This window comes from Apaloderma vittatum, unplaced genomic scaffold (assembly GCF_000703405.1).
Source record: "Apaloderma vittatum isolate BGI_N311 unplaced genomic scaffold, ASM70340v1 scaffold18968, whole genome shotgun sequence".
Lineage (NCBI taxonomy): Eukaryota > Metazoa > Chordata > Aves > Trogoniformes > Trogonidae > Apaloderma > Apaloderma vittatum.
Window position 1 is genome coordinate 30,556 of NW_009732672.1, and position 12,055 is coordinate 42,610.

General features: G+C 40.0%; 1 pseudogene; it reads right to left on the bottom strand.

Moving 5' to 3' along the window:
- Nucleotides 1-11,502, bottom strand: part of LOC104278596 — a 30,785-nt pseudogene extending 19,283 nt beyond the window's left edge.
- Between the last annotated feature and the right edge of the window lie 553 nt (nucleotides 11,503-12,055).

Sequence of the window (12,055 nt, forward strand, 5' to 3'; positions counted from 1 at the left end):
AAATAATGAGATCTGATTCTCTAATTTACAATCCCCTAAAACAAATCCCAAAGCAAGAGAAAAAAAATCAGCTACTGCTCTGCTTAGTTCTTCACTTGTAACCTCTAAGGCTTACAGTTTGCTGCCATGAAGGCAGCATGTTTTGTCTGCATTAAGTGGATTTAAGCTTTTAAGAAGCAGTTCTCTAATCTGTACATGATCTAGTTCATTCTCTGCCATTACTTGTAAACTGATCTCTAGCTTGAACTGACCTCCTCTGTGTTTCTCTGTAAAGAGAGATAAAACGTAAGTGTTTAACAATGCTGCCACTGTTACAGTATCTCCTGCTTATAAACTGTCTGGTATCAATTTGAAGTGGTCCAGTGGTTTCTTTAATCTTTTGATTAAATCTTCCCAGGACCACAACAACACGTTACGTATTTGTCTTACAGGGTTCTCTTACACAGATGGGATAATGTGCACAGCTAATCTGCTGACATGTAATCAGGTACACTACTGCACGAGGAGGCAGAGCACACAAAAAAATTGCATCATTAATACCTTAGAGAAATCTAATCCTGCTTGTTTTGCATGACTTTTTGACAGAGGGGACAGAGGGAAGAGGTTCAGATCGATGCCTGTGTTTTTAAGAGGAATTTGTGCTGCTGTGCTTGACCTACAGACATCTTGATTGTCCTGCAAAGGAAATAGCAGTGATTGTAACCAGAGCTTTGAAAGAACAGAGGAAAGAAATATCAGAACTTACCATATACTTCCAGATAAGAATTGATACATTATAAGAAGTAATAATAAAAATCAGGGCACTTCATTTTAAAAGGTTTTTATTAGCTAAATAGCAACAATTTTCTCAAAGCTTAAAAGACACAAACACCAAGCTTTAAAAAAGTTGTTATGTAGATGGCATGCTCAGGAAGACATACTCTGAGAAAGCAAGAAGATCAAGCTGTCTCAGACATTGCTTTTCCAGTTATTCACATGCTTGTGAAAGAGACTCATTTTCTTCATGCACTACTTTTAAAACTAACTGGATCAAATGTTTCTCTTCACTATTGAGAAGCTTCTTTTGAATTAAAATGATCATGTAAAAGTTTTCAACAGAACACTGTCTATTGGAAAGTCTCTCAATCCCTAAGTCTTCTCACTGAGCACAGCTACGATTAAACTTCAGAATCTGCTTGTGTTTACTTCCAGTTGGTAATTAATACGCTTTTCTGATTTTTAAGCTGTTTACTTATGTTCTGTGAAAGTACATGCTTTCTGTTGTTCTTCATCAGCCACTTTGTGCCTATTGGGAACTTGATATCTTATATGTTCCTGGGATTTCTCTGCAACTGAGAAGGCAGAACTGGATTATTTGTGTTGTTATTATTATTATTTGTATTTTTTCTTAAACAGGGTGATGCTGAAGACATCCTATTAAATTCCTTGCTGGTGACCAGCTTTATGTCTTGAAATTGGCATTGCATGGAGTGGTTTTAGTGATGTGTTATCTTCTCATATTGCAAACAATTAATCTAATATGTAAGTCCTATATTTCTGCTGTTCTTGCTATATTTTGATGTATTATTTCTAAAATAAAGAAATATGAATATATGAAAGTGGACTTGCTTTCGGCATTTTAAAAAGCTGAGAGATAATATTTGTTTCTGTATCGTATAGGATGTTCCACTATAGACTGTCAAAATACAGCAAATATTTAATTACATTATAGTTTAGTGGAGTGAGCAATATTTAATAGTTTTATAACCCATTGTGCGGCTTTACTGAAAAAACTCTTGCAAGCACTGACAAATAAGATCCCTATGTTTCTAAAGTTTGCATGAGGATTCTATATCTTGTCTCCTCCACATTCTGTGCCTCACTATAACATCCTATATAAAATACAGTGACAGTGAGAATAGTGTAAGAAAACCACCTTTCAAGTATTCAGATTCTCTTTATTTAGTAACCAGCCCTCTTTGAGTCAAAGGTCTATCTTTGTAAAGCATTCCAAAGGCATGTATTTAGAACAGATGTTTAAAAATTTGAGAATACTAGAAGAAAAAACATTCTTTGGCTCTGGCCACAAATCAAGACCCATATCCAACATAACACTCAAGCTGAGTGAATCCTGAACCTGCATGGAGTGTCCTGGAATTGAGTTATGACGCAACATCATTCAGCATAAACGGAGAAGTTTACTAAAGGATGAGTTGATGTTGCTTTTGATAACCATTGTTTTTAATACATTTTTAAATGCCACAAAGGTCTTTAAAGACAACTTGTGTAATTATCTATTACTACTAAGGATAAATAGCAGACTAATAGAAACTAACTGTGAATACAGGGAAAGAAGCTAGAACACATGAGCTCAGTTTCTTTAATAGCATGCAGAAACCCTTATAAACTGCTTAGACAGAGGTTAGTGGTACTTTTCTGACATAGAAAACGGAAACACTGTAAGAACAGCAATTTAAACAAACAACAGTGCTACAATGAAGGTACTTGTGGATTCGTGTTTGGAATAGGAGAAACTACAGCTCTGTCATCTGGAGTCATAACACTGAGTAACCAAATAAAGTGTATTAGAGAGGGGTTGGTAGAAATAATTTCACAAAACTGAAAGTCTGCCTCTGAAAAGTCATGTAATATCTTCCTCATTTCCACATACACCACTGCAATGAATGGTTTCCCCAAAATTTCTGCACAGTGATCAGTTTGGTGTGCCATAACCGCTGGCAATCCCCCTCTTCCTTTTTTTTTTAACTGCTCTTCCTCTCCTTTAACCCACACCAATGCAACCACAGTGTTAAGTCATAAATTAATCTCAACTTCAGGCAGTGCTAGCAATGTCAATCTTAATGGCAACTCAGCCATATAGTCTCAGATCATGTTTCAGCCTTGCAATAGGCTGAGTTTTGATACAGTTAATACATACTATACAGGCATTTTGTAAGAAATTACTGATCCAGCCTTCAGTCTCATCTACCCTCTCTCTCTCTCTCTCTCTCTCTCTTTCTCCCCTGCCCTTTTCCTCCCTCCCCTTCTTCCTCCCTCCTAAATTGCAGCAATCCAGGTTGCAAATGAGACAAAATAAAGGATGAATGTGGAACACTAGCAGTAAATGGGGCAATGTAGTTCATTTTTCTCTGTGAGGAATTAATGCACTTGCTTAGTGATTATTATTCAAACATCAACATTATTAGCTATTGCACTGGGGGCCCTGATTGATGCCTCACTCTGGCGCAAGAAGCAGCTGTTTTGTGGGGGATGCCATCACATTTCTTCTCCCCCTAAAAAAGAAGCACTTTGAAATACTCGAAGTAGAAACAGAAGTAACTTGAAGGACAGGTGAGCTGATATAGTAATCAAAGTCCATACTACACAAACAGCTATATCTGCGCTATATCCTCAAAGTTCAAGCATTTTCTTTTTAGCAATATGTTCAGACAGATGTTACTGTGCAAAACCTAATAAAGTTCTACATTTCCCCACTAGTCTTGCCCAAACCTGTCTCTGCTTCTTCTGTAGTAGTGTGGTTTGCATTTTGACAGAAGCTGGTGAGTTTTTTTGCTATCTTGTGGAAAAGCCTTATGCTCTTCCTCCTTAGGAGTCCTCTCTAAGTTCTTACAAGCTCTTCTTTGAGAAAATAAACACACATGCACAAGCAGCGCTGAGTAAAAAGCTCTGAGCACTGCAGAAACTTTAGAAGCTCTTATTCATTGTTTCTTAACTTTGGACTTCTGAAAAAAAATATATTTTTCATTAGTATCACATGTTGATAAGAATTCTTTAAAGCCAACACCTTAGTATGAGTGAGGATGTTACTGCAAACTAATGACTTGCCATTTCCTAATGGAGGATGACCACCCTTCGTATACAGTACAGTAAGTAAATATGTTAGCTGATGTTCCAGAAGATGCTGCCACCACACGTACAATTCCCGACACTCCCTGATTAGCATTGTACAAGGCAAACTGGAAACAAGAGGCTACATTGTCAAGAGCAATTCTATGAACATTAATTCATATAAAAATATGTCCTTCTACCTATCATTGACATTGTAGCAGTAAATAAACCAGAAAGAACTGACTAGTAAATAAATCTACATAACGTCAATTCACTAAAAATTTTAAAGGTACACTGTGAGTGCACAGTGTCATCTTGCTGTGTTCTTTTCAGTAAGTGTAACAATCCTACGCATGAAAATAGAAGAAAATACCTGTGGCCAGAAAACCTAGTCTATTCTATAACAAACCCCAACAATCCTTTGAAATGCTCTTGATATGTTTCCAGTTATTCTCTTCAGTTACTCCTAAAAGACAAGGAAAATGCTGAACTCTTATCTGGACCCTAGACAAATCCTGTGGATTTCTGGAAACGAAACTACAGAGAGCGTATGCATGAAAGAGTTTCCTTCTGATCTGGAAGTAAGGAAAAATTCATTATCAAGACAGATATGTGGAGAGTAAACTAGTATTTCCTTAATTAAGCAGAAAAAACCCCAAGGGTAGATTATAAAGCAGAAGACAGGGAAGGTAGAATGATGAGCTGGAAAATGGATTCAGAAAACTAAACTTAGAGCAGCTTATTTAATTTAGTTTGAAATATCAGTAAAACAGCATGGGGAATAACAAAGCTGTGATTCTATGCAGCAATACATTATTTTTAGGTCACTCAAGCTGTGAATAAAGCAAGAACCCCTGGGGAGAATTTTCTTTTGTAGATCTGGCCTCCTGCTAAAGTATTTTTGTTCAGTTGTGGTGGCATGGGTTTTCTACAGGCCTCTGTATTAGTTCCACTTACTCTCTCAGAAAATAATTCATTTTAATTATGGATATTGGAGGAGACACTGTGCTCACAGCATTTCAGGAAAAGAGAGAGAAAATAGCAGAAGCCTGAGCAAAACACTGTTTTGAGTAAGGATATTCTAGGTTGTAAAAAGCTCTCTGACCTTGAAGCACTTTAATTTTGATGAAATATCATACACATTGCATAAGTAACTAGCCTAATGTCCAGCTGTATTCTCCTTAAATCTTTTTCACAATGGAAATTGATGGTCTAATTTATTCCTAGCTGTGGAATTTCCATTTACTTCAATTTTGCAAACAAGGAAGATTTTCTTTGGTTTAATATCAAAATGGAGGGGGTAAGTGTAAAGTTAATTTGTAAGCTTCATCCACAGCTGTAATTTCAAGGGATGACTGAATCAGTTAGGACAGGACAAGACTGAATACAAGTCAAGAAAATGAAGATGCTAGAATTGCCTGACATGAAAATCTATAAGCAAGTCATGACAGCATCAGTCAGAAGGATTGGCCCTGGGACTAAGATACTGCTGTGACAGTTAAAATATACAGGAAGTGTGGATGTCACCAGTCATACTGGAAGCCGCAAGACCTTAGGAAAACCTTCTGACCTCTCATTTGTTTAGTTTTCTGCGTGAGATTTTATTTTGCCTCCTCTGTTAAAGCAACACAGTCCACATTTTTTGAGTCTTAAGCGGTTAGTGTTACATCATATCATGAACTGAAAGTGAAAGAAAAAAAAAAAAAGGCTTTAAAGATGCCTCAAGGTTCCATGGAATACAAAAGAGCAAAGTTGTCAAATAACCTTCTTAGCACAGGTCTGCTCATGTTCAAAGTAAGTCTTCTTCCTCTGCTTTTTTTTCCTCCGCCCCAAACAGCTAAGATGGGCCATGCAAAACAAAAATGCTCAGCAGTACGTGATCGCATTTGACCAAAAGAGAGTTTTTTGATGCCAGATTATGAAGCCTGCAGGTAAACTTGTATGAAAAGTTTTAATGAAGTGACTCCATTTTGAGACAGTGAAATCTACTCTTGCCGTAGTTTGTTGGCCAGCTAACTAGTTTTCATGTTCTATCTACATACAGGAATACAACATATTCTCTGAATGTATATTTTGCTTGCTATACCTGACTGCATACAGAATTGTAGATTGGTAGGAGAAGCTGTCAACCCTGGAATAATTGACGCAAACAACAAATTTTTTAAAACTTTTTCCTACACTGTAAAGAAGGAGGTGAGGAGCGCGCCCATAGCCGAAAAAAAAAAATTCACACGTATAGTTAAATTTAAATTTATTTACAGGATATAAGCTCCTCACCAATTAAAAGGTTCGGTATCGGATGAGACAAAGATCAAGCTCACGCACTAGCCCTTGACAAAAGAATGATAATCCGGATTATCATATACTCACCTCAATCAAGCTGGGGGTTCCCATTCTCGTCTTGATTGTTCTCACTAAGGTACCATAAAAGGGGGGATTCCCGTTCTCCCTTTTAACCTTGCCAAGGGGTACCTTTACCAGGTGGGGGTTCCCTTTCTCACCTGGTCAACCTTGCCTAGGGATGCCCTAGACCAAGGGGGAGACTTTATGACCTCCTCATGGCCACTGCCACGAGGTAACTCCAACATGGCCACTGCAAAGCCCCGTTTTAAAAACCTCGCCAATGATGACTGTGGTCAATCATAGCCATCTCGGCTTCTCATTGGCTGCTGGCCAGCTTCCTGGGTGTAACTGAGTCCCGACCAGCTCAGGTTTCTGGACTAGCCCAGGTAGGCAGAGTCCCTGGAATCTGCCTAGCAACAGTTTTGCTGGGGGGAGGAAATACCTGCCACATACACACACACAGAGACAAACATATATACACTGAGATGCAGAGCATCAGAAATCTTTCCATAAAAAATCTCATCCACCTGATTTTTCACATTCATCAGAGGAAATAATCTTTATCTTGCAATATCTTCAATATATCAACATCATCCCCTCCAGGATCTAAAACATGAACCAACCATCTTGCACAGATCACTTGCACTTAAAAGAATGGCATTTAGGATGCTTGCTTCACTTAGGTCATTTATTTTGTAATAGGTTGTACTGAGGTGGGAGAGGGAAAGAAAGAGATAAAAAAACATTATCCCCTTCTGGAAGTGATGTTGCAAGTCAGAATCCCCAGGGTATGATCTGGGTGTGCAGTGTCCTGCAGAGATCACAGAGGGGCCTTGTCCCTGTTCCCAGTGACCGGGCAGGCAGGATGGTGACATCCTCGCCACGACTTCCCAAGGTATGTCAACCATTGGGCATCAGTGATACAACCTTTTCCTCAGCCTCTTCTCGGGAGTGACTCAGCTCTGCACGGCAGTCTAGTCACACCAGAGACACTGCACTACAGGTTTACATATTTGTGTGCAGGGAGTGGGGAAAAAACCCCACATCATCAGCTCCACAGCCTCGAGGATAAACTCATGACGTGACTGTTAGCTGACACACTATTCTCAGTTTCATCCTTATCCCATAAGCACTCCTACCTGTTTCCAATTCCTTTTATCAAAACTTCATTTCTCTTTTGTGTTATTATTCTTTGTGCTTTTTGTTCTTTACTTACCCTCCTTTATTCCCTTTTGAAAAATCTGGGTTTTTTTCATAACAGCATGTGGTTCAGCCTGATCCTTGGAAGCAATGTACCAGAATGAATCTCACTGGCAGTTTCCAAAAGGAAGAAGGATGCCTAGTTGCTCAGTGAGAGATATTTGCAATGCTCTTGAGGGCACACTTTCTCACAAGCTCTGGCTTGGTTGCCATCTTGGGCTATGCCCCTCCAAGAGGAAGTCTATTTGACTGATGAATTGAGCAATTAATTTGCTCATCAGTGTCAGTCTATACAAGGTAGTTTCAACGACAAAGTTGAATTTAGATCTCAGTCACAGAAGGATTGTGAGGGTGTCAGAGATGTTTAAGTGCAATTGCTTTTCATATGTGATCATGCCAGCAATATAGCAGAGACATAATTAGTTCAGAAATGTTTGTTACACAAGATACTTTTCTACTTTGCTACAAAAGTCTCTTAAACAAATATGAAATGAAACCAATTAAAATTTTATGTAACTAGAAGCCCCATGTAGTAAATTATGTAATATAATTACTGAGAAACTCCCTAATCTGTTAAATGAACCAAAATCCTAAATGAATAAATCTTCTAGGTATTTATATATTCCAAGGCAAATAATCTTGTGATTATACCATTAAAGTTGAGAATACATTGCCCTTTAAACCAGTGTTAACAGAATGTTTGTTAAGTTATGCTACAACTTTCCAAAGCATCAAGAATCACATTACTATGCCAGTGTCAATTTTAAATGTAATCTCATATTTTCTTCTGCCATACATCAACAGGAATCCCACAGCATGCACGTCTGCAAAACAGACCAACAACGGTACTGTTCTTCCTGACCTGCTATATTCTCCTGAGCTGGTAATTGTGTGTCATTATAACATCTAGACTATAAAACAGATCATCAGCATAAATTCTGTTAGTATGAAGCACTACACCTAACCAGATCAAGAATCATGCTACTGGCACTCAATGGGGTAGCAACAGAATGTAGCTGATACACTTTGTAAGTTCGGTAACCCACTTCCCTCAGTCTGAACTGTGGAAGAAGACCCAGGATTCATACAAGCAGTATGCTGGTATCACAGAATTGCAGAATGTCAGGGGTTGGAAGGGACCTCAAAAGATCATCTAGTCCAGCCCCCCCCCCCGCCAGAGCAGTAGCACCTACAGCAGATCGCACAGATCCCCCAGCCCTCTAGCCTGTCTGGGTCTCTCTGAATGGCTGCACAGCCTGCTGGTGTGTCACCACTCCTCCCAGTTTTGCATCATCGGCAAACTTGCTGACAGTGCTCTCTAATCCCACACCCAGGTCACTGATGGATATATATAAAAGCACTGGTCCCAGCACTGACCCCTGAGGGACCCCACTAGACACAGGCCGCCAGCTGGACTCTGCCCCATTGACTACAACTCTCTGACTTCTTCCCTTCAACCAATTAGCGACCCACCTCACTACTTGGTCATCCAGACCACACTGCCTCAGTTTACCTATGAGGATGCTCTGGGAGACGGTGTCCAATGCCTTGCTGATATCCAGATAGACCACATCCACTGCACGGCCACCATCCATCCACCTGGTTATGTCTTCATAAAAGGCTATCACGTTGGTCAAACATTACTTGGTAGCAAACATGGTAGCAGTATAAACATTTTGGGGGATACTAAAATCTCTAATTTTCCAAATATTTCTAAATATTGTCCAAAATTAGTGATGCATTTTAACATGAAAAGTGATGAAAAGTCAGTTATGAAGGAAAATATTTTCTAAGGTTGCATTTCCTTTTTTTTATCCTATTGGTACAGTTTCAACCACAACAAAACACTGTAGTGGTTATGATTCAGTTTATGAAGTTCACAGAAACGTGACGTATTTTAAATATTGTGGATAGACTCCTGTAACCTTATTTTACAGATCTTCAAACATGCCCCACTGTTCTGCATCAGTTATGAAGGAAGAACATTATTCTGTGTTTTGTCTGTGTGAGTAAGTATGACCGAGTACCATATTTCTAGTAGAGCAATATTTCCACCAAGGACTTTTCATTAAGGAAAAATCACCACTAATGGCTGCACAATTAGGATGCTTTAATTTCAGTTACATGGTCAAATGTTGTAACTGTCATCTTTGCACTTGGATCAGGAACAGGAACTCACTGTATCAGGCATTAGAGACAAACGCAGGATCCTTGTCCTCCGGGTCATTAGTAAACAAATTCAGAAAACTTGTTTTTAGAAACATGGTATGTGATTTTCAGCATGTCTTAACAGAGGTTAAAAATGTGCAAAAGGCTGTCTTAGTGCCTCATTTGCTGTCTCCCATGAGTGAAAAAAAGGGAAAGTACGTAAATAGTATTATATATAACGTTCAGGCTCCAACACTGCAGTTTTTTATCAAAATAGAATACAGCAGTATACTTCTAGCTTGAGATGTAAAAAATAGAAAATAAAATAAATTAAATAAATGGAACATGTTTTAATTTTTCCTGTTGGTATGCCATCAAGCAAAAAAATGTTAATTACTAAATTTGTATTAAAGTCATGGTAATTTACCATAAAGGGCTTTTTCTCCCCAAAATCACTTATTTTGAAAGAAGATGATAATGGCTATTTTGATATTCAGATGGTTGCTAGGTGTAGGTTACACAAGGTAAGCATAAGCCTCTCAAAAATTAATGTGCAAGATCCCAAATAAATCTACACTCTCAAGAACAACTGCTGTAACTTGAAAATCACTAAAAATCTACACAAGTTTTTGTATGGATATTCACCCAGTAAGGTCCTTCATATTAAGAGTTACTTAATGACTAAAAAATCTATTTATTTGTGTAAAACTGGCAGAGCCCCAAACCGAGAAACATTTGCAGTTTTTAAGCTGCATAGTTCATATTCTTAACTACTTTGAACTGGTCTTCACATTGAATATATTGCCTTAATCAAGGTACATTGTTTTTCTTAAATGCTGCACTGAATTTAACCAGTCAAAGAAACTTTCAGTCACATTCATTTCAGTGATTTGGTCTTTTTTTGATTCTTTTCTTTTCTAGCAAATTCAGCCTTCTAAATATATATATACGTATATATATTTAACAGTAGATAATAGATAATAATTTCTAGCCATGCAGACAGAATTGGAAATGGTGGGGTTTGTGCGGTGGTCTTTATTGGTAATATATATTGTTCTACCATTAGTTACCTGTGAGAAGAGACCAGCACCAAACTCTCTACAATGTCCTTTCAGGTGCTTGTAGAGAGCGATGAGGTCTGCCCTCAGCCTCCTTCCAGCTAAACAGCCCCAGCTCCTTCAGTCTCTCGTCGTAGGATTTATTTTCTAGGCCCTTCCCCAGCCTTGTTGCCCTCCTCTGTACTCACTCCAGCACCTCGAAATCGCTCTTGTATTGAGGTGCCCAAAACTGAACACAATACTCAAGATGAGGCCTCACCAGTGCTGAGTACAGGGGGACGATCACCTCCCTACTCCTGCTGGTCACACAGTTTCTAATACAAGCCAAGATGCCATTGGCCCTCTTGGTCACCTAGACACACTGCTGGCTCATGTTCAGACACTTGTTTATTAGAACCCCCAGGTCCTTTTCTGCCAGACAGCTTTCCAGCCACCCTTCCCCAAGCCTGTAGCGTTGCACGGGGTTGTTGTGGCCCAAGTGGAGGACCTGGCACTTGGCCTCGTTGAAGCTCATCTCACTAACCTTGGCCCATCGATCCAATCTACCCAAGTCCCTCTGTAGATCCTCCCTATCCTTGTGCAGATCGACGCTCCCACCCAACTTGGTGTCATCTGCAAACTTAGTGATGACAACTTCCCTGTCCTTATCAAGGTCATCAATAAAGACGTTGAGCAGAAGTGGTTCCAACACTGAGCCTTGCGGAACACCACTTGTGACCAGCCAACAGCTGCATTTAACTCCATCGACGACCAATCTTTGGGGCCGTCCGCCCAACCAGTGCTTTATCCAGCAGACCGTATGCTCATCCAGGCCCTGAGGTGCCAGGTTTTTTACGAGTATTCTGTGTGGAACAGTGTCGAATGTTTTACAAAAGTCTAGATAGACAACATCCACTGCCTTTGCCTCGTCCAGTAATCGGGTCATCTTGTCATAGAAGGAGGTCAGGTGTGTCAAGTAGGACCTGCCTTTCATAAATCCATGCTCACTGGGCCTCATCCCCAAGTTGCCCTCTAACTGGCATGCAATGGCACTTGAGATGATCTGCCGGAGCAGGCAGAACCATAGGAAGCGGAGGCAGAACTGCTGCCGTCAGTGGAGCGTCCCCATGTGGGAAGGCAGGTGCCTACAGAAAGGGCCAGTGCCTCTTTGCCTCAGCCAGCAGCCCCCAGGAACAGGAGAGAGCCCACTCGCCTTCTGTCCATGCATGCCTGCGTCACCGATTACAAAAACACTGGGGAGCCTGGTGGCAAAGCTGTTGCCACTGGCATCCTTTACCTGAAGACCACCAAACCTCTCTCCTGGTTGGTGGTGACCCCAGTAGGGCACAAGCTGGCACCGCCGGCTGCCGTGCGTAGGTTTCTAGGGGTGATGGAAGATGAGTGTGATGAGAGCTGGCAGCAAGGGCCGTGCTGAATGAAGCCCTTCTGCTTGGGCCTCATCCAACCTGTCCATGAACACCTCCGTAATACGTTCCTAC